Source organism: Macaca thibetana, chromosome 7, assembly GCF_024542745.1.
Source record: "Macaca thibetana thibetana isolate TM-01 chromosome 7, ASM2454274v1, whole genome shotgun sequence".
Classification (NCBI taxonomy): domain Eukaryota; kingdom Metazoa; phylum Chordata; class Mammalia; order Primates; family Cercopithecidae; genus Macaca; species Macaca thibetana.
This window is the reverse complement of record NC_065584.1, coordinates 119,538,090-119,564,912: the sequence shown is the minus strand read 5'-3', so window position 1 is coordinate 119,564,912 and position 26,823 is coordinate 119,538,090. Positions and strand designations below refer to the sequence as shown.

The 26,823-nt window shown below is 39.0% G+C and overlaps 1 long non-coding RNA gene and 1 pseudogene across 1 annotated transcript in view; both read left to right on the top strand.

Moving 5' to 3' along the window:
- Positions 1-26,823, top strand: part of LOC126958872 (uncharacterized) — a 50,385-nt gene that overhangs the window by 11,970 nt on the left and 11,592 nt on the right. The window contains exon 2 of the long non-coding RNA XR_007727335.1: positions 19,434-19,535. This is a non-coding gene — a long non-coding RNA (uncharacterized LOC126958872). The remainder of the gene's footprint in view (positions 1-19,433; positions 19,536-26,823) is intronic.
- On the top strand, positions 14,976-16,893 carry LOC126958859 (PRELI domain-containing protein 1, mitochondrial-like; annotated as a pseudogene).

Below are 26,823 nucleotides of genomic sequence, written 5' to 3'. Positions count from 1 at the left end.
TCGGGGCACAGTACCTCCTGGTAGATTGTCGTTTATTCCCTTTTCAGAGAGGCTCACCTTCTGTGCCCCCAAATCTTAGACTTACTAGGCCACTTGACAGTTTACTTGAATCATACACAACCCATATGCCTGACCAATTATTAGTTTCTCTCAGGACAGTTTTCTCATAACGAATTGGTGACTTTTAGAGCTAGCTGTCATGCTGCAGCCTCTCACGACACTATGGTACTTTTTACCACTTCATGCAAATACCTACCAGCAGCATTTTCAGATTATGTGCAGCTTCCATTAATTTTTGCTTCTGTGGACGGTAATTGGTTATTGGTCAAGAAACAAACTCAACATAGACCTCTCTGGTCATGCTATCCCTATTAATGTTTATACAAAAATGGAGTCGGATTACTGACACTAGAGTTGGCACTGCTTGAGACAATCTCTTAACAGAGCAGTTAACTTTTCCATAGTTTGTGTTCTGGCTTTATTCCTCTCTTCTTTTGAACTGGCTTCTAAATAATCTTATAAGTATATATATATATATATATATATTTTTTTTTTTTTTTTTTGAGACGGAGTCTCACTCTGTTGCCCAGGCTGGCATGCAGTGGCACAATTTTGGCTCACTGCAACCTCCGCCTCCCAGGTTCAAGTGATTCTCCTGCCTGAGCCTCCCGAGTAGCTGGAATTACAGGCATGCGCCACCATGCCCGACTAATTTTTGTATTTTTAGTAGAGACAGGGTTTCACCATGTTGGCCAGGCTGGTCTCGAACTCCTGACCTCAAGTGATCCACCCACCTTGGCCTCCCAAAGTGCTAGGATTACAGACGTGAGCCACTGTGCGCAGCCTAAATCCTATAAACTTAAGAGTAGCCTGAATAATCAACTTCCCCCAGTAGCTAATCTACCAAAAGGAAGGGCTATACATCAAACGTTCCCAAAACCCAAGTTAGCATATTTGTTAGGTGTCTGAATATTTTAATGGGTTTAAAAATAACGAGCCAACCAGCAAGTTCGCTGATTTAGTTAAACTGGTATAAATGTCACAGGTTATTTTGGCAGATATTCAAGTCGTAGAATTATTAAAGATAGACATTCCATGAGTGCCTTATTAAGATTATGTTTTGGTTAAGGTGGGTATCTGGTTCTATCTCCTTTTTTTTTTTTTTTTTTTTTTTTTTTTTTTTGAGACAGAGTCTCATTCTGTCACCCAGGCTGGAGTGCAGTGGTGCAATCTCGGCTCACTGCAACCTCCACCTCAGCCTCCTGAGTAGCTGGGATTACAGGCATGGACCACCACACCCAGCTAATTTTGTATTTTAGTAGAGACATGGTTTCAGCATGTTGACTGGGCTGGTTTCGAACTCGTGGGCTCAAGTGATCCACCCGCCTTGGCCTCCCAAAGTGCTGGGACCACAGGCATGAGCCCTCGTGCCTGGCCTAGTGGCCTGGCCTTTATAATTTTTTCCAAGCTAAAATCATATCAAATGTGCTATAAGAAATAAGACGTCAGGACTTCTATTTTGCGTCTATTCACTATTCATCTGATTAAATGACTTCAGAAATCATTATTTCAGAAAATCCTGGCCTTTCCAGTGGGTCCAGTTTCAGCTCACTCAGTGGGTAGGTTGGCCTTCTCTCCTTGTTTGGTTCAACTTCCACAGAAAGATGTAAAACAACACCAGTGTCTGCCGAGATTCACTGTGTCTACTCAGCTGGCCTTATTCCTAACTCCATTCCATTTTCCCGTCTTTTCTCTTCCTTTATCCTCATTTTTATTCATTTTGTGTATGATTTTTGTGTCTTCCTTAAAGTCCTTTATGTAACAGATATTCAAAAAATGAGTGGATGGAGACAGAGATAGAAAAATGTGTCCTGTTTAAGAGTAAGCCTAAACTCTACCCAGTAATGTACTTTAGTGTTTCTTAAACTTGTGATGGTCTTTCCAGCCTCATCTTGAGACATTTTCCACCATACCCTTCACATACCAGTCTACCAAAGGGCTCACAACTCCCTAAGCAACCCCCTAAAGTTTTTCTTTGGGACAAGTTTCTTAACCATTTGGGGACTTAGTTTCTTATCCAAAAAATGGGAATAATACCTACCTTATAGAGTGGTTGTAATGATTAAATGCATTCATTTATGAAAAGCACCTAACATGGTGCCTGATGTAAAGTAAGCACATGATATTGCGGTTGCTGTGGTAGTGGTGATATTTTTTCACAAGAGCCTGGCTTTGCACATACATTTTCTTCGGCCTAAAATACCACCTTCTCCACTTACCGAATTTGTATTTCCTTTTCTCAGTGAGGCCCTTCCTAATCCCCACAGGGCAAGTTAGAGTCTTATCTGCACTTTAAAGCATTGTATAGACCGTTATTATTGTACTTAGTACTCTGTGCTCTATTGATGTCCGATGTCTTCATGTGTTTATTTTCCCCGCTAGATTGTTAACGTTGCGGTATATGGTCTCCTTAAGGTTATCCCTGACACTTAGCACAGAAGAGATCATGAATATATGTTAAGGAAGGAAGAGAAAGAGCAAGGGAAGAAACAGAAGAAAGAAAGAAGGAGCAAGCAAATGAATGAATCTAATCTTCTGATAGTTTCCTGTCCTCTATCATTCCTGGACGATCCCCAACAGCGATGCATTGATCTCATTGACAAATTCTGTCAGTGCGCTGATTAACAGTTCCCAAGCTTATCACTCAGGGCATAAATAACTGTGGTTCTTTGAGATATTAATTCATTCACAGTGAATAATTTGCCTCCTACTTGATGATAATACCAACTATTGACAAAGCCAAAATTACTCAACTTGCCAAACAAAAAACCAAAATCACTTATTTAGAAAATGACTCATCTAGGAAAGAAGCAGCTACTTTTGAAATTGACACACGTGAGCCAAAATTTGCTTCTTAAGGAAAAAAAATATACATTTCAATGGTTCACTTGGCTTCAGTGGCCAAGTTTTTATGAAGACGAAAGAAGTGGAAAATGAAGGATAAGTGAACACACAGAGTGGGTAAGCACATTGATTTTCTTCATCACTTGCATTCTCTTTGATGATTTTCCCTGTCTAGATTTCCTAAATTATACATGGAGGGTTCTTATTAACCAGGCTTGTGGAATTGGAAAAGAAATTCAGTCAGAAAAATAAAATTAATTGTAAACTGGAAACATTTTCTCACAAAGAGCAACAGTTTTTCTTCCTTGTCACAACAAAGATCCTCTTTACAGACATCCTGTTTCTGAGATACTGCCCATTGGCAATAGAACTCGTAACTGAGTAAAATGTCCCCATTTTTATGAACCAGTATTTCAAGCTCTGAAAATGCTACAATATATAATTTTTATCAGATATCCTGTTAGATAATCTTAATAGTAATAGGAGCTGCCACTGTTTTTTTCTTCTTGGAAGCCTTTGGCAGTCTGACTCCAGCAGCTATATATTCAGCCACATCATCCACCATTTAGACTTTTGATTTCACCCTCTCACCCCAGTCTGCACCTTCTCCAGTCTTCCCTAGATCAGTGAAGGATGTGACCACCCAGTCAATTACTCAAGTGAAAAATTTCAGAATTACCTTTGAGTCCTCTCTTTGACCCACTACATCCCATCCATCACCAAGCCCCTTGACACTGCTTCCATAACATCTGCTAGTCTATACATTTCAGCCCATTCATACCACTGCCTACCCACACCACCATTATCATTCAGCTGGGCTGCCACAGAAATCTCTGTTTGGTTTCTTCTTGCTTGTCTATAGTTTCCACACAGAAGCCAAAGAGAGCTTTGCTAAAACATAAATCAGATCACATCGCTCCCCTGCTTAAAAGCCTCCCGTGGCATTTTATTCCACTTAGAATAAAATCCATACTCTTGCCCCTGTGTCATCTGGCCTATGTGGAGTTATTTGATCCTAGTCTTTACTGCCTTATCATCTCTCGCTGTGCACCAGCCACACTGGCTTTCTTCATATTCCTCTTACAAACATTTTCATCTGAAAGTCTTAGCACTAGCTATTCCTTCTGCCTATAATGCTCTTCCCCTGAAGTTTGCATGGCCACTGTGTTTTTAAAATGTATTTTGTATTTTGCCCTGTAATTTTAATAAATAATTTAAAATATTTTGGAAGAAAAGATTGAAAACATGCAAATTCTTTTTTGACATTTATTTACATTTACATTACTTCTTTATCTTTTATTATTATTATGGATCCATATTAGTTGTACATATTTATGAGATACATGTGATATTTTGATACAATCATACAATGTGTAATAATCAAATCAGAGTAATTGGGATAGCCATCACCTCAAGCATTTATTTGTCTGTGTGTGTGCGTGTGTGTGTCTGTGTGTGTGTTAGGAACATTCCAATTCCACTCTTCTAGTTATTTTGAAAGATACAATAAATTATTGTTAACTGTAGTTGCCTTATTGTGGTACCAAACACTACATCCTTGTATCTCACTATATTTTTGTACCTATTAGCGATCCCCTTTCTATCTCCCTGTCCCTACTACTCTCTTAGCCTCTGGTAACCACCATTCTATTCTCTATCTCCATTAGTCAACTTTTTTTTTAGCTCCCACACATGAGTGAGAACATGGAATATTCGTTTTTCTGTGCCTGGCTTATTTCACTTAACGTAATGGCCTCTAGTTGCAATCATGTTGTTGTAAATGACAGAATTCCATTATCTTTCATGGCTGAATAATATTCCATTGTATATCCATATCACATTTTCTTTGTCTGTTCATCCATTGATGGACACTTAGATTGATTCCACCTTGGCTATTGTGAATAGTGCTGTAATAAAAATGAGAGTGCAGATATCTCTTCGATATGGTGATTTTCTTTCTTTTAGATATATACTCAACAGATGGGGTTGCTGGATCATATGATAGTTCTATTTTTAGCTTCCTACTGCTCTCCCTAATGACTGTGCTAAATTATATTCTCACCAATACAGTTCTGTTTTTAGCTTCCTACTGTTCTCCCTAATGACTGTGCTAAATTATATTCTCACCAACAACATACAAGGGTTGCCCTTCCTTGACATTCTCACCAGCATCCATTCTTGGCATAGCCACTATCTTTGTCATTCAAGGATACCTAACTACCCTATATGAAGTAGCTTCTGGGTCACTATCACTGTCACACCCCATATTGCATTTTTTTTTTTTTTTTTTTTTTTTTTTGAGACGGAGTCTTGCTCTGTGCCCCAGGCTGGAGTGCAGTGGCGCGATCTCGGCTCACTGCAAGCTCCGCCTCCCCGGGTTCACGCCATTCTCCTGCCTCAGCCTCCCGAGTAGCTGGGACTACAGGCGCCCGCCACCTCGCCCAGCTAATTTTCTTGTATTTTTAGTAGAGACGGGGTTTCACCGTGTTAGCCAGGATGGTCTCGATCTCCTGACCTCGTGATCCGCCCGTCTCGGCCTCCCAAAGTGCTGGGATTACAGGCTTGAGCCACCGCGCCCGGCCTCCCATATTGCATTTATCTGATATTTCCGGGAGCTTTTTGTTGTATGGTTGTTTTCTGTCTTGTTTGGTGCTGAATTTCCTTATATCTAGAATAGTGTTTGGCTCTCAATAAATATGTGTTTAATTGAATAAATGAATCTTGCTTTCTCAACTTTATTCCCTGTCCACAATAGTGGACAATATTTCTGATGGAGAATAATAAGACCAAAGACCAGAGGTAGACTGACTGTGTATGGGGACAGAAAGGCTACAAAACAGTAAGAGAAAATGACCTGACTAGAGAGGAACATCCTTGTTGAAAGGTAGTAAGAGACAAGTTAGTAAGATCTTCAACATCAGACTGAGAACGTAGATCTCATCTGATAAGTTATAGAAGCCTCTTCCTAAACCTGGGGAAACACAGACTATGAACTCTAGCAGGTCAGGGATGTTTGTTTTGGTCACTATTATGAATGCGATACCTAGGAAAGTACTGAAACACAGAAGGTGTTTAACAAATAGTTGAAGGCATAAATGAGTGAATAAGCATGATATAATCTGTAAGATGCTTTTTTTGGAAAACCGTTTGAAAGATACAACAGAGATAAGAAGACTGTAGAATAGACTTTTCAAAATCTAGAATTTAAGAAAACCTAGAATCTAGAATTGTATTTAAGTGACTTATTAAAATTCAGTTTCCTGTGCCTTTCCTAAGACCTACTAAATAATCTAAGACTGGGGCCAAGAATCTGTATGTCATGAGTTTCCCAGGTCCTTATCTGCAAACTAAAGTTTGAGAATGACTGTCCTACAGGAGGAAAAATGATGGAAGTACTAAAGTGGGATCTATATTTGAGAGACTCGAGAACTTGCCAGAATTTTATGATGTACAGAAAAGAGTCAAAATGACTAAGTTTTCAATCTGGCAGGCAGAGAAAATAATGCCACCATTGGTAGAGCATAGGAAATTTGTGCATTAGTATGAAAAGGTCTTCTCATTGTAAAAACTTATAAGGTAATAGATTTTCACCTTTTGGAAGACAATGCGAAGGGTATGTAAAGGTGAAGAGTGAGACTAAGCTAAGAAAAGTATGTGCCTCCAAAACCATGGACGTTGCTGCACCATAATAAATAGCAAAGATATTGCCACTGTATTCTAGAGCATGAGGGTGCAAAGACAAATTAGTCTCATTTCTTATTGTCAAAATCTATATTAAAGGCATGTTACTCCTGTTTATTTTGTAGTGAACGCATTCCATATGTCTCAGTAAATAGTTCTTTGTGCAATAGATCCTTAAAATTGGCTTCCTCCCAGCCATGAAACAGATATGGCATTGGAGCAATGCTAGAAAGCAAGAAAGGAATGCCAGAGATCTAATTTGAGGAAAGATCTGAATGCACATGTCTCTGGTAAACATCTTAGAAAGTTGTTCAGTTTTCCATGGTTCAGATTTTATTTATAATTCTTAGGCTTTAGAATATAGAATCCATACTTAGCAGATTTTTTTTTAATGTAAAGATGGGCTGAGGCCAGTAAATGCTACTCATGAGAAGAAATCTTTAAACATGGCACTACTTTGGGCACATGTGAGCCTCTGTGCCTTTGTGTTATGGGAAACCTAACATTTAGAATACCTAGGGAGTTGAATACCCAAAAGTAAACTATCCCTTCCCGCCATGAATTCTTACAGAATTTTCATCATAAACCCCAAATTCTTCTTGTCAGTTTTCCGTTAACCACTGTCATATGAGAAAAGAAGTCAGAGAAGAGAGGCCCGCGGGTAGAAGTGAGTATTAGAACATGCCTACAACTATACTTGGGAGACTGCCTGCTTCACAGCAACCATTTTGGAAGCCCTGATTTTTTATTTGAGTGTAGTGCAAAGTTAAAGGGACTGTATTAGAAGATTCTGTGTGAAGAGTTCTGCAGACTGGGCCTTTCTGTTTTCTCCCTACTTGAACAAGAAGTCATGTTGACCCCAATTTTTTAAAAGAGCAGAAAAAAAATGAAACTACGCATTGAAAACTTATGCCACAAAATTTGGGTCACACATTAAGTGGGAGGTACAATACTAATTACTTCATTGTTCCTGTCAAGGAAGCTATGAGTCTATCTTGCAAAAAAAAAAAAAAAAAAAAAAAAAAGCGAAGTAAGGCAGCATACTTGACAGGAACAATTCCCTCACCATTACCCTCGCCCCCGCAAAGAAAATGTCTGATGAGATCAAAACAGTAAGGAAGAGAACATATTTAAACATAAAAGAGGACCAGAATTTGCCTCACAGATGACTGTTCTAGGCCATCTTCCTTACAGGAATTCTAGGTCAGGAAACTGATACCTGATGAGGGAAACAGTTTGAACTTTCTAAAGCATGCTAATAATTAGTATTGAACAAATCCCAATTCAAATATTAAGGATCTTGAAAGTTCCTTACCTTTTCAGCCAAAAAGTAGTTGTGTACAACTTTGTATCTGCATAAGATGATCACGTTTCAGTGCCAACTACCAGAACTATGATAAGCCTGACCCCGTAAACTGACTTCTCTCAAAGACGCTTAGATTCTCTCAGGTCTCAGATCACTAATTAGCATACTACCAGTGCCTTCTTTTGCGTGGTGCCCTCAGTGCCCAAGCTGTTTAGGGACTGTCCAGTGCAGAGGAAGAGGAAAGAAGACATCCCTAGCAGGAGGATCAGAGCATTGGATATAAACATTGACTCAAATACTCCAAAAGAGAAAGCTTTTCTGTGTCCTTGGCTTGTACGAGATGGCTAACTTTAGAAATATGAAGACCCTCTCTGTTCATCTTAATAGTGTAATACTTCTATCATCTTTATTGCTTTCTCCTACATGGATAAAGATCTAGTCATCCACCAAAAGAAAAAAATTGTTTTCTTTCTGAAAAGAGATATATTTTCCTGGTTTTTCTACATGTCAAGGACAACTGAACTCAGAAGGAATAATTTAGATTTATTTACAGTCTGAATTCATACAGATTTTGTTTCAATCAAGTTTGGCCTTACAATTATGCCACTTTGTCCTGAAGGTGTGTTTTTATTTTTGTAGGTATATGATGTACAGACCCTTTGTGAGTGATAGATAATTATTAAGTTTAGACATATGTTAATCGTTTAGCAAAGGGCTAATAACCAATTGCATTTAATGAATGAATGCTTTTTTAAAAACTTCAAAATTCAGCTCCCTTTAAATCTGCTGTATTGTTATTTACTTTATTCATCAGGGTGATTGTGCTGTGATTACCTGGAAATAAATAGCCCCTAACTAACTTGGCTGCATATCTAGTCTTCCTTTCAATAATAGCTATGCAATATGTTTAAAAAGCAAAAATTAAGTTTCATGTTTTGTAATCAACCACCACAAAATGATGATTTTTTTGCAGATGATTATAATGCTTTTCATAAGGTCTTAAAAAGTAGAGTACCAGAGACATAAATATGAGAGAAAAGAGCCACTTTCAATAATTTAGTTTAAAAACAATTAACCCTGGGTCATTTCTCAAAGTTAATCTTCTATGTCAGGAAAATTGAGAGTAATTTAGAGAAGCATAATACTTTTACTAAATATTTCCAATTCTGCACCTTCCTCTATATTGTAAGTAGGTAAAGAGAGAATTATTTAATAACAGTTCAGGCGCTCCAAAGCTATGAACACCCATCTTACAAACATCAAAAACTTGTAAGGAAAGAGATGCACACTCTCTTCACCCAACTGCAAAAACCTCAACTGATTCCAGTTATGGAAACTTTCTAGCTGTCATCTCTTCTCTAGTCCTGCCATTTTCTGTCTTGAGAAGAAGGCTAAGCACAAACCTGGCACAGCAAGATAATAGTTTTCTCAGATGGAGATTTCCTCCCCATGGTTGGATCCTTTTTATTATCAAGGCTCTCAGTGTATTAAAAATTAAAGACATATAAAAGCAAGGTTACAACATTTTTAGCATATTTTAAATGTTCCATCCTAACAATGAATTCTAATGACAGTGTAGATAACCTCGGTAAAAGATAACGTCAAGAATCTAAATTTGAGGCTCTTTACGAGGATGAATACAGACCAAGTGGCTTTCCTGGTTCTCTCTATAATTAGCTCTGCTATTCACTCCCAGTTTTCATTCTCTTGACGTTTTTCAACAGGTTTCTCTGCTACCATTTATCCTCCATAATGCCATCAGAGTGACCTTTCTAAGATGTCCACTTGGTCATGTCATTTCCATGCTTAAAAGCCCCTAAGTTTCCAGGGGTCTGTAGACTTAAGACAGGCTGCTTCCCATGGGGACCACAGAACCCTTTCTTGCTCCAGCCCTGGCCTGCCCCTCCATTCCCATGTCCCAGTGCATCACCTCCCTTCCACTCGGCCTCTGCACTTCACACACTTTCCTCGGCGCACTCTGTTCCCTGAGCCTGAATTGCTCTTACTCTATCTGCCGGCAAAGAAACTCCTCCTCTGTTAAGATTCACCGCAAGCCTGGTTCACCAACGGTCTCAGGAGGCTCTGGCCACCTTCTTGTTGGCCCTATTGTACCCCAATTACCTCTTTTGTAGTTTTTATAATGACTTAACACTTAGTTTTTTATGAGTTTGACTTCCCTTACTGAGGGCAGGGACTGTTTTTATCCACTTTTGTATCTATCCTTAGTGTCTGGAGCCCAGGGAGTACTAGATTAATACGTTTTATACTATTTTCATCTTTGTTGTTGGGTTACTTGATTTTTCTTCACTTGTTTCTTTTCCTTTCTCACCATTCCACTTTTGAGTTTTAAAAAATCATTTTAATCTTGACTGATAAGCATTAAAATAGTATTATCAAAGACTTTTATCATGAATAAGTAGGGTTATGTTTTGAAGGGAAATTCTACATAATTTTTAAGAGCCATCAGCTTCTAAAATTCCTTGAGAATATAAGTCTCTCCATGACAATTTCTATACATCTCTTCATCTTCTTATACTTAAATCTACTTCTCTTTAAGCACAGAGAGACAAGAAAAATTTAACTTTTTATTTAATTTTATGATTTTTCTCTTTGGTTTTATTGCTGCAGTATTATTTTCCTGCTACTTGTTCATTTCAAATATGTAATGTTTCTGCTACATTGTGGATTAAATGACTTTCATGTGCTGATTTTCCAACCCCAGCACCATCCATGGTATCTTTTTCTGTGGAGACATGTATTTTAAGCACATTTGTAATTTAGCACATTTGTAGATTGTGGATTCTCCACTGAGATTAGGAAAACTGTCATGTGCTAATTTAAATTATTAATTCAGCAAGCATTTATTGAGTAATAACATTTGTCAGAATCAACTTTAGGCTCTGAGGATGAGGAGTGAAATTAATTAGGCCCCTACCTTCAAGGTGCTTACAATCTAATGCATAAATTTTGCTAAATATTGGCATGTTTCTCTTTCTGCCTCTCCAATACTGCCCCTTGTGAAAACAAATTCTATTTATGATCTTAATTGCATGGAAATAGTTATGATGACAATAACAAATTAGCTTTAAATCTTTCTGAGAATCACCTCATAGATATAAGAAATAGTTTGTCATGTTTATTTCCTTGAATACCCATTTGAGATCTATTCTTTCTGTTTTTCTTTTTAATGAGTTTCCCTCCATCTCGAAGAGATCTGTAATACTTTGTTATTTCATAACATCTACAGTGATCCTTGAACACCCTTCTGGAAGGATTTTTCAAGCAATATGCTTACTTTTCAGATCTTTTTTCCTCCAGTCTAGACAGGAGAAGATCCATCCACTATTTGAGGTCTCATTTATCATCCTCTATCAAGAAAAAAAAAAAACTGGGTCTGGAGATTTAAGTTTTTAACAATGTACAGTACTGAGCATTTAATGTGTGAATTTGTCTTAAATGGTTATACTTTAATCGGATCATAATTATTCCTAGCAACTAATGGATGTATCTGTAAAAGGGAATTTGTCCATTAATGATAGAAAGGTTTCTAAAGATCTTTTAACATGAGATAAATAAAGCAGTAGATCAACAGAAGACAGGTATATTTTATAATAATCACTCTGAAAGAGCTATTTCAAGTAATAATTACCCACTCAGGGATGATGGGGGAATCTCTAATGGCTATAGCATAAGAATCACTTACCATGTGACAAGAAAAACCTGCTATTCCCCCAAACTTAAAATGGAAACATTCTTTAATGGGAAAATAATGCCTTAATTCACTCTTTTAAAATGTTTAAATTAAATATATAAAATGCAATGTTTTCATCTCTATAGTCTTACTCATTATTTTTCTAAACATAATTTTTAAATCTATCTTTTATGAGAATCTACTGGTAAAACAGTAGATTCATTTTTTGTTTCTATGGAAGCCTTCCTTCTAGAAGACACGTCTTACCTTTCTAATAAAGTTATTTTTTTAATGCCATCATTTCAACTTTTGGTGTTTTCTCCCCCTAAATCTCCAGTTTAAATCAGTTTCTATTTTGTGGCTTGTCTGATTGTGGAGCTTTCCTCTAGGAAACTGGTCATTCCACTCAGAAGAAAACTAGATTTTTGGTGCCATTCCAAAAGGAACAAGTAGGTCAGCTCCTCCTTACTATTTGTAGGTGACTAAAGGAAAGAGAAATGTCAGTTTGTTCATATATTGATGTATTCATTCAACTAGTATTTACTGAGCATGTATTCTAGACAGGTACTAGCTCAGGGACCTGAAGTAAAGCTGGTTGACACACACACAAAAATTCCTGTACATTGCAGAATGAAACACTGAAACTTTCTATCTGGTGTTCTAGGATGATAGAGAAATATTACTAAATCCTCATAACATTGTTGCAATTTCAATTAAATAGGGTTAGCCCACTGAGTAAATTCTACTCTTCCTAAGTGCTCATGGCTTCTCTTACCAGGGAACTCCTTAACTATGTGGGTTCATCAAAAGATAGAGCTGACTTCAGAAACTCCTGTGGAAAACTTTTCAAAACTCCTCATATCATTTTTCAGAGCATGTGTACATCCCTAGCCACTTTCTCACTGTTATCCTATCAGTATTTTTATTGGAAGAATGCATAGATTCTCAGCAATCATAAATGTTAATGATTTTTACATTTGTCGGGACACTTCAGTTATAAAACGCTCACTAAATTTCAAGCATGTTCATATGCTGAAGACGTCCGTCGAATAAACCTAGGTCCACTGAATCTTACGCAGCCCACCCAGACTTACTTGAAACCGGTTTTCTCAGTATGGGTGCCATGGAACCTGAATATATCAATCATAAGAAGAGTTAACAATCCACCTCATGGGTCAATCAGAAACGTGAACTCAAAATCTTTCCCTGTTTGTTATACTCTCTCTTTTTACTCTACATCTAGCCTTTCAATTCCTGGTTGGGAAGACCCCCTAACTTGCATCTTAGCGATGTAGCTCCTCCATGTCTGTCCAGCAATAAACTCAGCTTTGGTATTTTTTAGGTCTGATGATCTTTGTATATTGATTCTGATTTGCTAAAGACCCCTAACATGTATTTTGTATTTAAAATTATGTATTTACTATGTGTCAGATACTGTTCTTAGAACTTTGCAAATATGAACCTATATAGGTGCTGATTTGTAATTTTCCTGAAGCAAGAGTTAGAATCACAGATACTTTCAAGAAGTATGATTTAACCAGCCAATGAACCTAACTGACTGTCCAGTATTCATATCTTATCATCTAGCACTTTCATTACTATTCATCTTTGTTTTTTATTTGTTTCTCATAGTAACTGTCATGATGGTTTATGGGCAAAAATTGGCTCAAAGAAGAAAGCCAACTGTTAGAGCTCTTGATAGAAATAAAGAGGAAGGAAAATAATTCAGAGAAATTATCTGTTTTAGCCTGAAAATAGAAATTTTCAGTAGATTAAATAGTGGCATGTTGAATTTGATGGCAGATCAGATGTGTAACATGAAAGAATTCACAGAACTTTCTAGGCAAAGCAAAAGAAAACCATTTCAGGGGGAAAATTCTCATGTCCCTAACAATGCAATAAATGCATACTATGGAAAAGAAAAGTCAATGGACACTGAATTTGTTTTTTGTGTTGGGAGGATATGTATGAGAAAGAACTATTAAGGGAGAGAAAGCTGGAAGTTAGAATAAAGTCAGAACACTTTCATACCTATAAAATTGGGGATTCACAAAGATCTCCAAAGCTTTGTAAATGTCAGCGTTCTACCACACTGTTTAAAAAGCTTGAATATTAAATAATTTTTGTTACCCAGTGTGAATTTTTTTGTGATTTTTCACTGTGGTAAAATATAATAAAATGTATAACTTTAGTCTTTTTTTTTTTTTTTTTTTTTTTTTTGGTTCAGATGGAGTCTTATCTGTCACCCAGGCTGGAGTGCAGTGACGGGATCTCGGTTCACTGCAACCTCTGCCTCCCTGGTTCAAACGATTCTTCTGCCTCAGCCTCCCGAGTAGCTGGGATTACAGGCGCCTGCCACCACTCCCGGCTAATTTTTTGTATTTTTAGTAGAGATGGAGTTTCACTGTGTTAGCCAGGATGGTCTCAATCTCCTGACCTCATGATCTGCCCGCCTCAGCCTCCCAAAGTGCTGGGATTACAAGCGTGAGCCACCGCGCCCGGCCAACTTTAGTCTTTTTTTTTTTCTTTTTCTTCTGAGACGGAGTTTCGCTCTTGTTGCCCAGGCTGGAGTGCAGTGGCATGATCTCGGCTCACTACAACCTCCGCCTTCCAGTTTCAAGCGATTCTCCTGCCTCAGCCTCCTGAGTAGCGGGAATTACAGGCGCCCACCACCATGCCTGGCTAAATGTTTTTGTATTTTTAGTAGAGACGGGGTTTCACCATGTTGGCCAGGCTGGTCTCGAACTCCTGACCTCGTGATCCGCCCACCTCAGCCTCCAAAAGTGCTGGGATTACAGGTGTGAGCCACTGCACCCAGCCAACTTTAGTCATTTTTAAGTGTATAATTCACTGGCATTAAGTGCACTCATGTTGTCGTGCAGCCATCACTGCTATCCGTTCTCCAGAAGTTTTTCATCATCCCAAACTGAAACTCTGTACCCACTGAACAGTAACTCCAAGTCCTCCCCTCCCCTCGGCTCCTGATAACCACTATTCCACTGGCTGTCTATGAATTTGGCAACTCTACATACCTCATATAAGAGGAATCATACAATATTCCTCATTTTGTGTGGGGTATATTTTATTTAGCATAATGTCTTTAAGGTTATTATTGCATGAATTAGAATTTTATTCCTTTTTAAGGGTGAATGAGATTCCATTGTGTGTATATACGACATTTTGGTTATCCTTTCATCTGCCAATTAAATTTGGGTTATTTCTATCTTTTGGCTATTGTGAATAATCTTACTATTGATGTACAAATATCTGTTCATTTGAATCCAGTCTACTGTCCAGAAAAATAAAATAAAATATCTGAACTCATGGTAGCGGCAGCGGCAGCTGCTCAGGCGCGGTGCGGTGGTGACTAAGCTAAGCACCTGGCGGCGGGTGTGCACCGAGCCCCGGCCCGGCCCCCGCGTGCCTCCCAGGCTCCACAGCCCTGATGCTGAGCGGGTGCTGAGCCCGCTCCGGCCGCGACGATGGTGAAGTATTTCCTGGGCCAGAGCGTGCTCCGGAGTTCCTGGGACCAAGTGTTCGCCGCCTTAGGGCAGCGGTACCCGAATCCCTGTGGCAAACATATCTTGACGGAAGACATAGTACACCGGGAGGTGACCCCTGGCCAGAAACTGCTGTCCCCGCGACTCCTGACCGAGACCGAGAGGATGCCCCGCTGGGCTGAGTGGCTGTTTCCTGCCAGTGTTGCTCACTCGGTGGACATACATACTGGAGGACTCTGTTGTGGACCCACAGAATCAGAGCGTGACCACCTTCACCTGAAACATCAACCACGCCTGGCCGATGGTGGTGGAGGAACGATGAGTTGACTGTGAACCCTGTCAACAGTGGCTGGACCGAAATCTGCCGGGAAGCGAGGGTCTCCTCTAGCTTATTTGGTGTCCTCAGAGCTGTCCGGGAATTTGGTCTTGCCCAATTCAAAAGCAACGTGACCAAGACCATGAAGGGTTTTGAACATACCTTGGCGAAGCTGCAAGGCGAGGCCCCTTTCAAAACACTTGTTGAGACAGCCAAGGAAGACAAGGAGAATGCGAAGGAGACGGCACTGGCAGCTGCAGAGAAGGCCAAGGACCTCACCAGCAAGGCGGCCGCCAAGGGGCAGCAGCAGCAGCAGCACTTTGTGTAGCCAGCCCACCACCACCACAGCACCCCAGACAGTTCTCTGCCCTCCCTCCATTGTACCTTATCATTGAAAATCAACTTCCGGCCGGGCGCGGTGGCTCAAGCCTGTAGTCCGGGCACTTTGGGAGACCGAGGCGGGCGGATCACAAGGTCAGGAGATCGAGACCATCCTGGCTAACACAGTGAAACCCCGAATCTACTAAAAATACAAAAAAAAATTAGCAGGGCGTGGTGGCGGGCTCCTGTAGTCCCAGCTACTCCACTCGGGAGGCTGAGGCAGGAGAATGGCTGGAACCCGGGAGGCGGAGCTTGCAGTGAGCCGAAATCGCACCACTGCACTCCAGTCTGGGCGACAGGGCGAGACTCCGTCTCAAAAAAAAAAAAAAAAAAAAAGTCACAGCCCTATCTACTGTCTGGGTGGTGAGTTGTGGGGAATCCAGTTTGACATCTGCAGTACACCAGGCACGTGATCCACGTCTGAGCCAGGTCTGCTTATTCTCCCATTGGGCAGCTGAGGACCGAGGCACACAGGGGCGGTGACTTGCCCTGGGATCCAGGTAGCCTGCAGGTGGACTGGCAGTAAGTGCTAGACTGTAAGCCCCACGAGGGCAGGGCTCTTGGTTTTGTTCTCTGATGTGTCTCAATATCTAGCAAATAATAGGCACTCAATAAATACTTGTTGAATTCAAAAAAATAAATATCTGTTGAAGTCTCTACTTTCAGTTATTTTTGTTTATATACTCAGAAGTAGGACTGCTAGATCATATAATTCTGTTTAATTTTTTATGGAACCACCATACTTCAACATGAATATTTTTGTAGGATTAATGCAGCAAAGCTTAAATGCAAGTAATCATTATCCTCACTGCTGGTTTTAGTAAAATAATTAAAACAAAATTCACACACACTGTTTAATAACTTATTCGTGGCCAGGCACAGTGACTCACGCCTATAAAATCCTAGCACTTCGGGAGGCTGAGGCAGGTGGATTGCCTGAGCTCAGGAGTTCAAGACCATCCTAGGCAACACGGTGAAACCCCGTCTCTACTAAAATACAAGAAAAAAAAAATTAGATGGGCATGGCAGCTCGCACCTGCAATACCAGCTACTTGGGAGGCTGAGACAGGAGAATCACTTGAACCTGGGAGGTGGAGGTTGCAGTGAGCCGAGATCGCACCATTGTACTCCAGCCTGGGTGACAGAGCAAGAGACTGTGTCTCAGAATAAATAAATAAATAAATAAATAAATAAATAAATAAATAAATTTTTAAAATAACTTATTTGTTGGAGTAAGTATCTTGCACAAGTTCCGTTGTTTCCAGTCCAGGATGTCTATAGCCATATGTGCTCTTCTCTCTGGAAGCCGTCCATTGATTTTTCTTGGTGATTTATGGCCTCTGATTCTTAATTATTAACTGTATTTTGATGGCAAAAATCCAAAAGCAGAAGAATTATCTACTGTGAAATTTGTTCATCAGAATTTAGGTTTGCATTTTCCTTTGCCTGCACTTTTTACTTATTTCCTCATACAAGTCAGAAATAAATGGCAGTTATGATCATAATCTGTTAACTTTTGATTTTGGTAGTTTATTTTGCAGTATTTTTCCATCCACATTTGTAAGGAAACAACTTACTTAAAGGGTTGGAGGTCTTTTTTCCTTCTTTGATTATAGTACTGTCAATTGTGTTTTCATTTGGTTTTATGAGTCTTTTAATGTAAAAATGCAAACATTGTCCATTATAAAGGTTTTTCAAAATCCTTCCAGATCAAAAGCCTAGCCCAAGTATTCAATATCCAATACAGGTATGCATTTGTGAGAAACAACTTTTGACCTCAAAGTTTTTATAGGAATCAAATGCCAGACAAGCTGTTTTGTGTGTCTCATTAATAGCAAAACTGTGGTTTGCTTTATAATAATGTCAGTGGGATTTATAATAATGTCAGAGAGATGGGGTGACAAAGGATTAAAATAAAATTCAGTGAAACTTTTTCCCTAACATTTTATTTATGCATAAAACTGAAACCCAGTAATGACCCATATTTCTGTATTTACCTAATTCTGAAAATATAGCATTGCATGTTGTGAAAGTATAATCAAATTCGGAATAATATTCTTATTCTGAGGCCATGACGGTATATTGCTCCAAATTTGAAATCTGCTTAAGTTTCTCAGCTGCATAGCCTTAAATCACCTCAGATCTTTAATTGTGTAAGTTCATTTATTCTGAACCAAATGTAATTTCCCTTTTAGGGAGGGATTGCCTTTAAAAGCCTCATTAATAAAATCCTAACGAGGTATCTTGGACATTGTAGAATACTGGTGTCATTTTTATGAGTTTAGAACAAAAGGATACAAAATATACAGATAAGATTACCTATCAAATACATGAAGGCAAAATGTTCCTGACAAAGTCAGAACATTCTAAAATAGTTTAAAAACGTTTCCAGTGCCTTCAAAAAACACCAAAGCAATTATTGCTGATACCTTATGAATCAAAGGTCTTGTTTTTTCATCATGACCTGAGTTCAGCCGGCACACTTTTGGAAAAAGAAATTGGCACTCCTTGTTGGATTGAGAACCTAGATGACCTTATGCCTCTAACGTAAAGGATATAAATGGTCTATTTGTGCAACTATGCAAATATGCAAATACAATGAATGCCAATTTATAAAATGAAAGGGCTAGTTGAATAAATGTAAATATAAAAACAGTAACAGGGACTCAAGGTCTGTAATAAATTAAGGCTGTGACTAAAATAGAAATCAGACTGGATAAATAATCATTGTAATAATGGCAGAACTTGAGCCCAACAACAAAATTTTACATAAGGTTATCAGTTGGCATCAAATGGAGGATCAGTGATAATGGGGAGCATAAGAAGAGTATACAGATTTTAGAGGCTGTTAAAATTGTCAAAGGTCAAAATAGTTTTTTAAATGTAGTGACACATCCATTCTTTTTTTTTTTTTTTTTTTTTTGTGTGTGTGTGAGACAGAGTCTCGCTCTGTCACCCAGGCTAGAGTGCAGTGGCCGGATCTCAGCTCACTGCAAGCTCCGCCTCCCGGGTTTATGCCATTCTCCTGCCTCAGCCTCCCGAGCAGCTGGGACTACAGGCGCCCGCCACCTTGCCTGGCTAGTTTTTTTTTGTATTTTTTAGTAGAGACGGGGTTTCACCGTGTTAGCCAGGATGGTCTCGATCTCTTGACCTCGTGATCCACCCGTCTCGGCCTCCCAAAGTGCTGGGATTACAGGCTTGAGCCACCGCGCCCGGCCGACACATCCATTCTCTAGCTAGGCTCACACATCGTCTTGTGCCCATTGCACAATTTCAAATTAGCATTTTACTATGCGCTGACATCTGAAATACTAATAGACAAAAATCAGAATAATTGATCTGCAAAGAATCTCAAGAAATTATACCTGGTCTGCCCCCCAAACAAGAGAACACCTAAGCCATTTAAGATAAAATATGAACTCTCTAATTTATAAATTTTCAGGAAAATTGCTGCCGCTTTTCTTTCTGCTGGTACATTTATCTGTCTGGCTTTGTGACCTCCGAGTTCAGAGCATAAAGTACAACCTTGTTTAAATTAAACCCTTCTCTTTTCTTTATTTGGTCCTCAAAACTGCTGAGTTGATTTTAATATTAAAACAAACAAACAAAAATCTTACATCTAGCTTGTAACTTGCATGACAAATTCCACCGCAGGTGTTTTCTGATCCAGTGAGAAGTTCTTGAAAAATGAGAAGAAAGAGAGGTTTAATTGTAACATGGATACATTTTGGACTGGATGCCAGCCACTTGAATAAGGTATGTGTGTTTAAGCATAAAAACTGACTGTATTTTCCTTTTCTTATTTGAACATGCAAAACCTTTTATTTTCATAATCAAGGCCATATGTATTTCATACTTTGGACTTAAACCAAAACTCAGAAGGAGGATGAAAGAGCATTACCCATGCAAGCAATAGATTTGAGGCAAGTTTTAATTGAAAAGAAAAATCCCACCATCTAGTCATTTTTAGAGCATGAGTTGCATTCACCACACAAATCCTTCATTATTCATACATGGCAGTATGTATTTAATGATTAAGTCTCTAAGGATTTATTTGATGGAATAATCTAAATTTCTTTTTTTAAAGGGCAAATGAAATGTGGTTTTTAATTCTTTAAAGAAAAAGTTACAAAGCATGTAAAAATAAAACACAGGCTCTTAGTTTTTAAAACTATATCTACAATTTGCCTATCCATTGGTTTGCTCATCTGGATATCAGTAACATACAGACTTGATCTACTAATGGCTAATTATGCAGTTGTTTATCAGCTCATTTGAAACATTTTGAGATTCAGTCTAGCTCAGCAAATTACTGTGCTTAAGGCAGTTCTACATTCTAGAAAATTATAATATCCCCAGAAGGCAAAGAATTAATAATAAAAATCCTCTTTTGTAAAAGATTATCATTGCAGAGCAAATGGAGCAGATCTTCCCTATCCAACTGCATTTAATGTTCTCATTTTTCCCCTGAAACTTTGATGGAGAGGCAATGAGAATATCGCTGTTTTATTAACTTATTAAGAGGCACATTTATAGAACTCATGCACTGTATTGATTCCTAAAGCTGCACTGCTGCTAAGAGCCAATAATCACAGAAAAGTCAGATGATTCCATTTCTTATCCCAGAATGTTTCTGATACTCAGTAGAGCCCAAATTTTCACCCAATTCAGAAAGCCTGGTTTTTTTACTTCTCTCAGCCTTAATTTATTCATCTGTAAAATAGGTGTAATAACAAAAGGCAGCCTCTGGATGTTGTGAGAATGAGATAATGCAGTCAATAGACCTAATACAATGCCTGTAGATATTAAATATCGTTAGTTTTTGTCATTATTATGGTTATCATCATTACCTCTTGTGGTTCAGGAATCAAATAAAGATACATGCACTTAAGTAGCCATTTGCCTATGTAGTTATGTAACTTCTTCTGTAAATATTTTCATGTCACCTGAAAGTTTAAAATGAACTTACTGTAAGCCCCAGCACTATTTAGCCCAAAACTGTCTTTCCAAGCTAATATCAAATCAGCCAGAATAGGCGGGCTACTAGTATGCAACTGGGATAAATTGCATAGACCCTAATTTGGAATTATCCAACCTCATAGCAGCTGGGCTTGATAACATGGTATTTTAAAGGCACTTGGTGCCTCTTCTATTGAATTGTGTCAACGAGTTTTGAACTTTTTCTTCATGACTCAGATTTTGTAGTAGATTTTACCAACTTCATTAGCATTACATTGGATCATTGCATCATATTTTAAGAAGAAGAAAAGTCTTTAAAAACTATCCAGATGCCTTAGCTAGAACATATGAGACTATTTGCTTTATGGCATTATTTGCATAGAGTATATGTATCATTTCATTTATTTGTCAACCAGGACTACTTTTTCACTTCCTAGTAAGATTTGGTGTGCTACCACTAGCTTATAAATATGGCAGGGTGTGGTGGCTCATGCCTATAATCCCAGCACTTTGGGAGGCCGAAGCAGGTGGATCATTTGAGGTCAGGAGTTCGAGACCTGCCTGGCCAAAATGGTGAAACCCCATCTCTACTAAAAATACAAAAATTAGCTGGAGATGGTTGCTTGAACCCAGGAGGCACAGGTTGCAATGAGCCGAGATCGCACCACCTGGGCAGCAGAGCGAGACTCTGTCTCAAATAAATAAATATACAAATATGGCTGAAGCCCTGTGTTTTTATTTTAAACATGCTGCATCTTCTATATATTCAAGGAGTGCGATTAGTGCTACTTGGAAGCCAGTCCTAACGCTAAACTGTGGGGCTAATTGTGGCTCAACTTCCCCTTGCAATTCGTGGCTTCGAAACATCTCTGCCTCTCTTGATTCAGTAAAACAACCAATGTTGCAAGGCATTTCAACTTGGTGAACAACAGAAAGGCTATGACGCTGTCTTTGCCCCCCAAAATGTGAAAAGCAAACTATGTAATCACTAGGGACTAACTATATCGGTTAGTTTTTCTTTATTGCACTTCATATCCACTGCCTGACTTTTTCCTGTTTCAAAATGTGCAATCAATTTTTCCTGAATTTGAAAACTCCTAAGAATAGGCTCTTCTTTATTGTTCTCCAAATTTTCCTAGGGCAAATGAAGTCCATTACAGGGGGTTACATATGTAGAAGCGTAAAATGGGATCAGACAAATTAAAATCTCATGTAAGGCTCAGAAGCTAACAGCTGTACAAGTTGAGACCTGCTGGAAAGCAGTGACTCTGAAATAAATTCTTACTCTGTAGACGAATAGGACTTCAGCATGCTAGAGGAGAATGTTTTGAGCTCCTTCCAGCACTAGAAACTGTTCAAATGGGTTATTTTTACTCTACTTATTATAGAGGTGGTTTAGAAAAAGCTAACCTGCAAGGGGCAAAGTGTCTTTCACCAAAGGTTTCCAGAATCTCAATCAAACCCATTACCATAGGCCGTGAAAGCACCACCTTGTCATCACTACCATCACAGCTGTAGTCGTGCTGTTGTTATTGTTGAATCTCTCTGTTCAGCTTTTTATAATTATCATAATTCACCCTAATGTTATGTGATTAGCAGCCTCTGTTTTGGTGAGAATTAAACACCACTCACATAGCGTCTGTGACCTTTCACCTCTTGTGGAGTCGGCCAGGGCTGCATTGGCTGGGAGACAAAGTGCAGAAACCCACAGAGTGCCACCTGCCCTCTCTCAGGCTGGGGGATAAATGGAAAATGTTACCTTCCAACTGTATGTGTTGCTCTCCAGGCAGCCATATTATGAAAGTTCAATTCCTCCACCTCCCTGTAAAAACTAATTTATTCTCATCCTAGGAAGATTTTTAAAGGATTTTGTAAAGTATTGCTTTAGTGCATTGATACAGAAGGCAAAGTGACTCTGTTAATAGAAAGATAACAGTTCTTTAATTTTATTTGCAACATCATTAGATTAATTGTATGTTGGACATTCAAAGAAGAGATTTGGGGAATTTGATGCCTCTTTGTTTTAGACTGAAGTCAGTACACATGTGACAAGACCACTGAATGAGAACTGTTGGCAAGAATGTACAAATAACTAACCATCCTCTTTATCTAATGAAATATGTTTTCTTCCATGCTAGTGTCCTAAGTTTTGTGGAACATCGTTAATCATAAACACTACAGGAATCTGTTATTTAATTTCACAGACCTTTCAGATCATAGCAGCAATTAGCCAAAATTAGAAAAGAATTTTCTTGCAACTAATATAAGATGAAAAGTAGTCAAGAGCAGATTTAAAAATATACAAAAAAAATAGGCATTTATAGAATGCTGCTATGTACCACTTCTATACTTTCGACAAGATTGACAATATGTAGCATGATGAGTTAAATTTTCTTTAGCCAAGTACAAAAATCTCTGCATTTTTTCTAATTACCACTTCCTACAAGTCAGCGCAAAGAGGAATAGACTCACTTGGTTCAGCTCAATTTCCACAGCTTGACAGGCATTGATATCAAAATTAATTCTAAGATGAAACTTCATAAAAGAAAATCCTATTTGACAAAAAGAACTATTGGGCTTGAATCAGAGTTGCATTTGCATTGTGAAGTCCCTTTTTTATTGTATATGAAATAATGCCTAAGGAGAGATTGAATATCCAGAGAGAGTTCATTTGAGGCATCCTGATGGTATCTGCCATATGCAAGTACAGCAGAAGACGCTTTTATGACACCTTCAGAACTGGAAGATTGAATTACAGTTTTAGTAATCACCAGTTCCCCTTCTCCACTGTCACTTTTTGCTAATATATTGCATAGAAAAGACTTATGGTACCGGTTTTATAAGCTTGCAATAAAAATATAACAACTGTTGTATTAAATTATTTAAGTTGTAAACCATTGTGAAAAAGGAGAAAAAGTTTTATCGACGTGGAGGCTGAAAAACTGATTATGATGGAGAGCAAAATGTATTGTACTGATTACTCCCAAGTTTTTCTCTGGTTTAGCATATTGTAAATCTTCAGGGTATCTTTCAAATCAAGGTCTGGGTATGAGAAGTCCTTTTATTTATTGATTATTCAGAACGGGCCAGTGGCAAGAAAAAAATGGTACCTGTGTATTTCCAGGTTACCAATTTATTTTAGCAGAGTTATAAATGCAAATAAACTAAAAAAAAAAGAGGTAATATAGACTTAAGTAAATGTTTCTTTTTGATGAAAAGAAACCTAGTAAATATGAAATAACTACATCTCCCCAGGGAAATTTAGACTCTAGAGATTGTCTAATGTTTCTAGAAATATTTTTTTCTTACCTTATATTGGCTTTATGGGCACTTATTACCTCTACTATTTAGCAGACTACCATTCTGCTACTGTGTGCAAACATTCTAGGCCAGATGTTTTCTCCTCTCCAGGCGTCCTCCATATTCACTCCTTTGGAGAGTCTACCCTTCCATGTCAGACTTCTTCCGAAACTTTCTGTTAATCAGTGCCTCCTTTCTCTTGCATTTCTAGTCCACACGGAATCTTGGTGCATTCTCTGCCTTGCTCAGAATGTCAGCATTCCATATTTATGCACTGACACTCTTCCTCAGTGCCCCCAGGATTGCTGGACACTGAAACATGGTTCATATCAGGCTCTACCCACCTCCCCCTACACACACACACCTTGGCCACCCAGGAGAAAAAAGGAATTTCCTTGACTAAATAATCAGATTTTATTTATCTAAAGGAAATTAGAATAGGGAGACACGTATTTTTACCTGGTAAATCGAATCACCCAAGGGATGCACAATAACTGGGGATTAGTCCATTCTTTAGTGTTATCCAAGACAATAAATCAGGCACTCTTACTTGATGCTATAAATGATTTCTTCCTCTCACCGAGACTCAACAGCAGCAAGCTGGACATATTCCCACTTTGATGGCAGTAATATTACTAATAATGTAACTTATAGGTGTCAAGAACTGTATGTTATTTAATCCTCGCAACATCCAAAAAAAAAAAAATAGCATTATTCTGATTTTACAGATGAAGCTATTTAATTCTTGTCCAAAATCACATAACTAAAAAGTATTAAAAATCAGAATTCAAATTAAGCACCGGGCACTTGAGGGCTTACCAGCTCTACTGCACTGATACATAATGATTCCATCTCTAAGTCACCATCACGGAAAGGAAAGAATAGGGTAAGAAAGAAGTATGGAACACCTCATGTTCCTCTCTGGATTCTCCCATGCATTCATTTGTCACACATTTCTTGAGTGCAGGTAACATATCAGATTCTATCCTTGTTCTGTAAAGATAAATGATCTATAGTCACTGCCTTTATTATTCATTGGGAAGGAAAATCGGTGAATGATTGAAGTTCACTATGATGATGTAATTGAAATGTATACAAGGTGCTATGAGGACACTGGAAAAATTTAAATTCCAAAGAATTCAGTGTTTTTACTTAGTGATGGCCTTCTCCAGGACAACAGTAAGTCCCCTAAGGGTGAATCCAGCAGCTCTTTGTCCTCAACTAAGACATTCTATGAACGTAACTGTCTGCCTCCCCTTCCCTGGACTGAGAAGGAAGCCACTTAGCTAGGTCAACGCCACTCATTTACCCGAAACCAAAGGAGCTTCCTCCTTCCTCCCACACCTCTAGCTTTATGGCCAGGAGCACTCAAGTCAGTTTGGAGCAATTTGGGTCAACAATTTGGAATTGGAAGATAATTATCTTGGGCTACTCCCCTGACATCTGGAATCCAGGAAGGCAGATTTCTTGGTTTAATTAGATCCCCCAAACCTTCTTTCTGATCCCACAGCAAAGGGACTTGAAATTAAGTAGCCACAGACATATGGATAACTAGTAGCAAAGCCAGCAATTCCTGTGGGCATGACCTCTATCACTAAGACATTCTACCAAGCTGGCTTCACTGTATGGACACGGCCCAGTAGTAGAGAACTATACTGTCTTATACACAGCGTCCAAAGATCACCGTGACCCCCCCTCTGAGAGTAAACCAGAAAGCACTAGATGCTTCCCATTCTTTTTTTTTTTTTTTTTTTTTTTTTTTTTTTTTTTTTTTTTTGAGATAGGGTCTCACTCTGTCACCCAGACTGGAGTGTAGTGGCATGCGTGATCTCAGCTCACTGTAACCTCCGCATCCTGAGTTCAAGTGATCATCCTGTCCCAGCCTCCAGGGTAGCCGGGATTACAGGTGCCCGCCACCACGCCTGGCTAATTTTTGTAGATTTTTAGTAGAGACAGGGTTTCTCCATGTTGGCCAGACTGATCGCAAACTTCTGACCTCAACTGATGTGCCCACCTTGGCCTCCCAAAGTTCTAGGATTGCAGGTATAAGTCACTGTACCCTGCCCCCATTCTCTCTTTTTTTTTTTTTGGAGACAAAGTCACTCTGTCACCCAGGCTGGAGTGCAATGGCACGATCTCGGCTCACTGCAACCTCCACCTCCTGGGTTCAAGCGATTCTTCTACCTCAGCCTCCCAAGTAGCTGGGACTACAAGTGCACACCACCACGCCAAGCTAATTTTTGAATTTTTAGTAGAGATGGGGTTTCACCATGTTAGCCAGGATGGTCTCAATCTCCTGACCTCATGATCTGCCCACCTTGGCCTTTCATGCTTTATACGAATAAGAATCATGAACTTGCATTCACAGTATAACAGTCGCTATAGGCACCACTCATTATGTTGAGCTTCCTAGATTTGTAGTTTCATAGAAGAACCATACGTTAAAAATACCTTAGTAAAGAAAAGGTAGCAAAACTTTTTTTTTTTTTTTTTTTTTGAGTCGGAGTTTGGCTCTTGTTGTCCAGGCTGGAGTGCAATGGCATGATCTCGGCTCACTGCTACCTCCGCCTACCAGGTTCAAGCGAATCTCCTGCCTCAGCCTCCTGAGTAGCTGGGATTACAGGCATGCGCCACCACACCCAGCAAAGTTTGTATTTTTAGTAAAGACGGGATTTCTCCATGTTGGTCAGACTGGTCGTGAACTCCCGACTACAGGTGATCCGCCCACCTCGGCATCCCAAAGTGCTGGGATTACAGGCGTGAGCCACCGCGCCCAGCCAAGGTA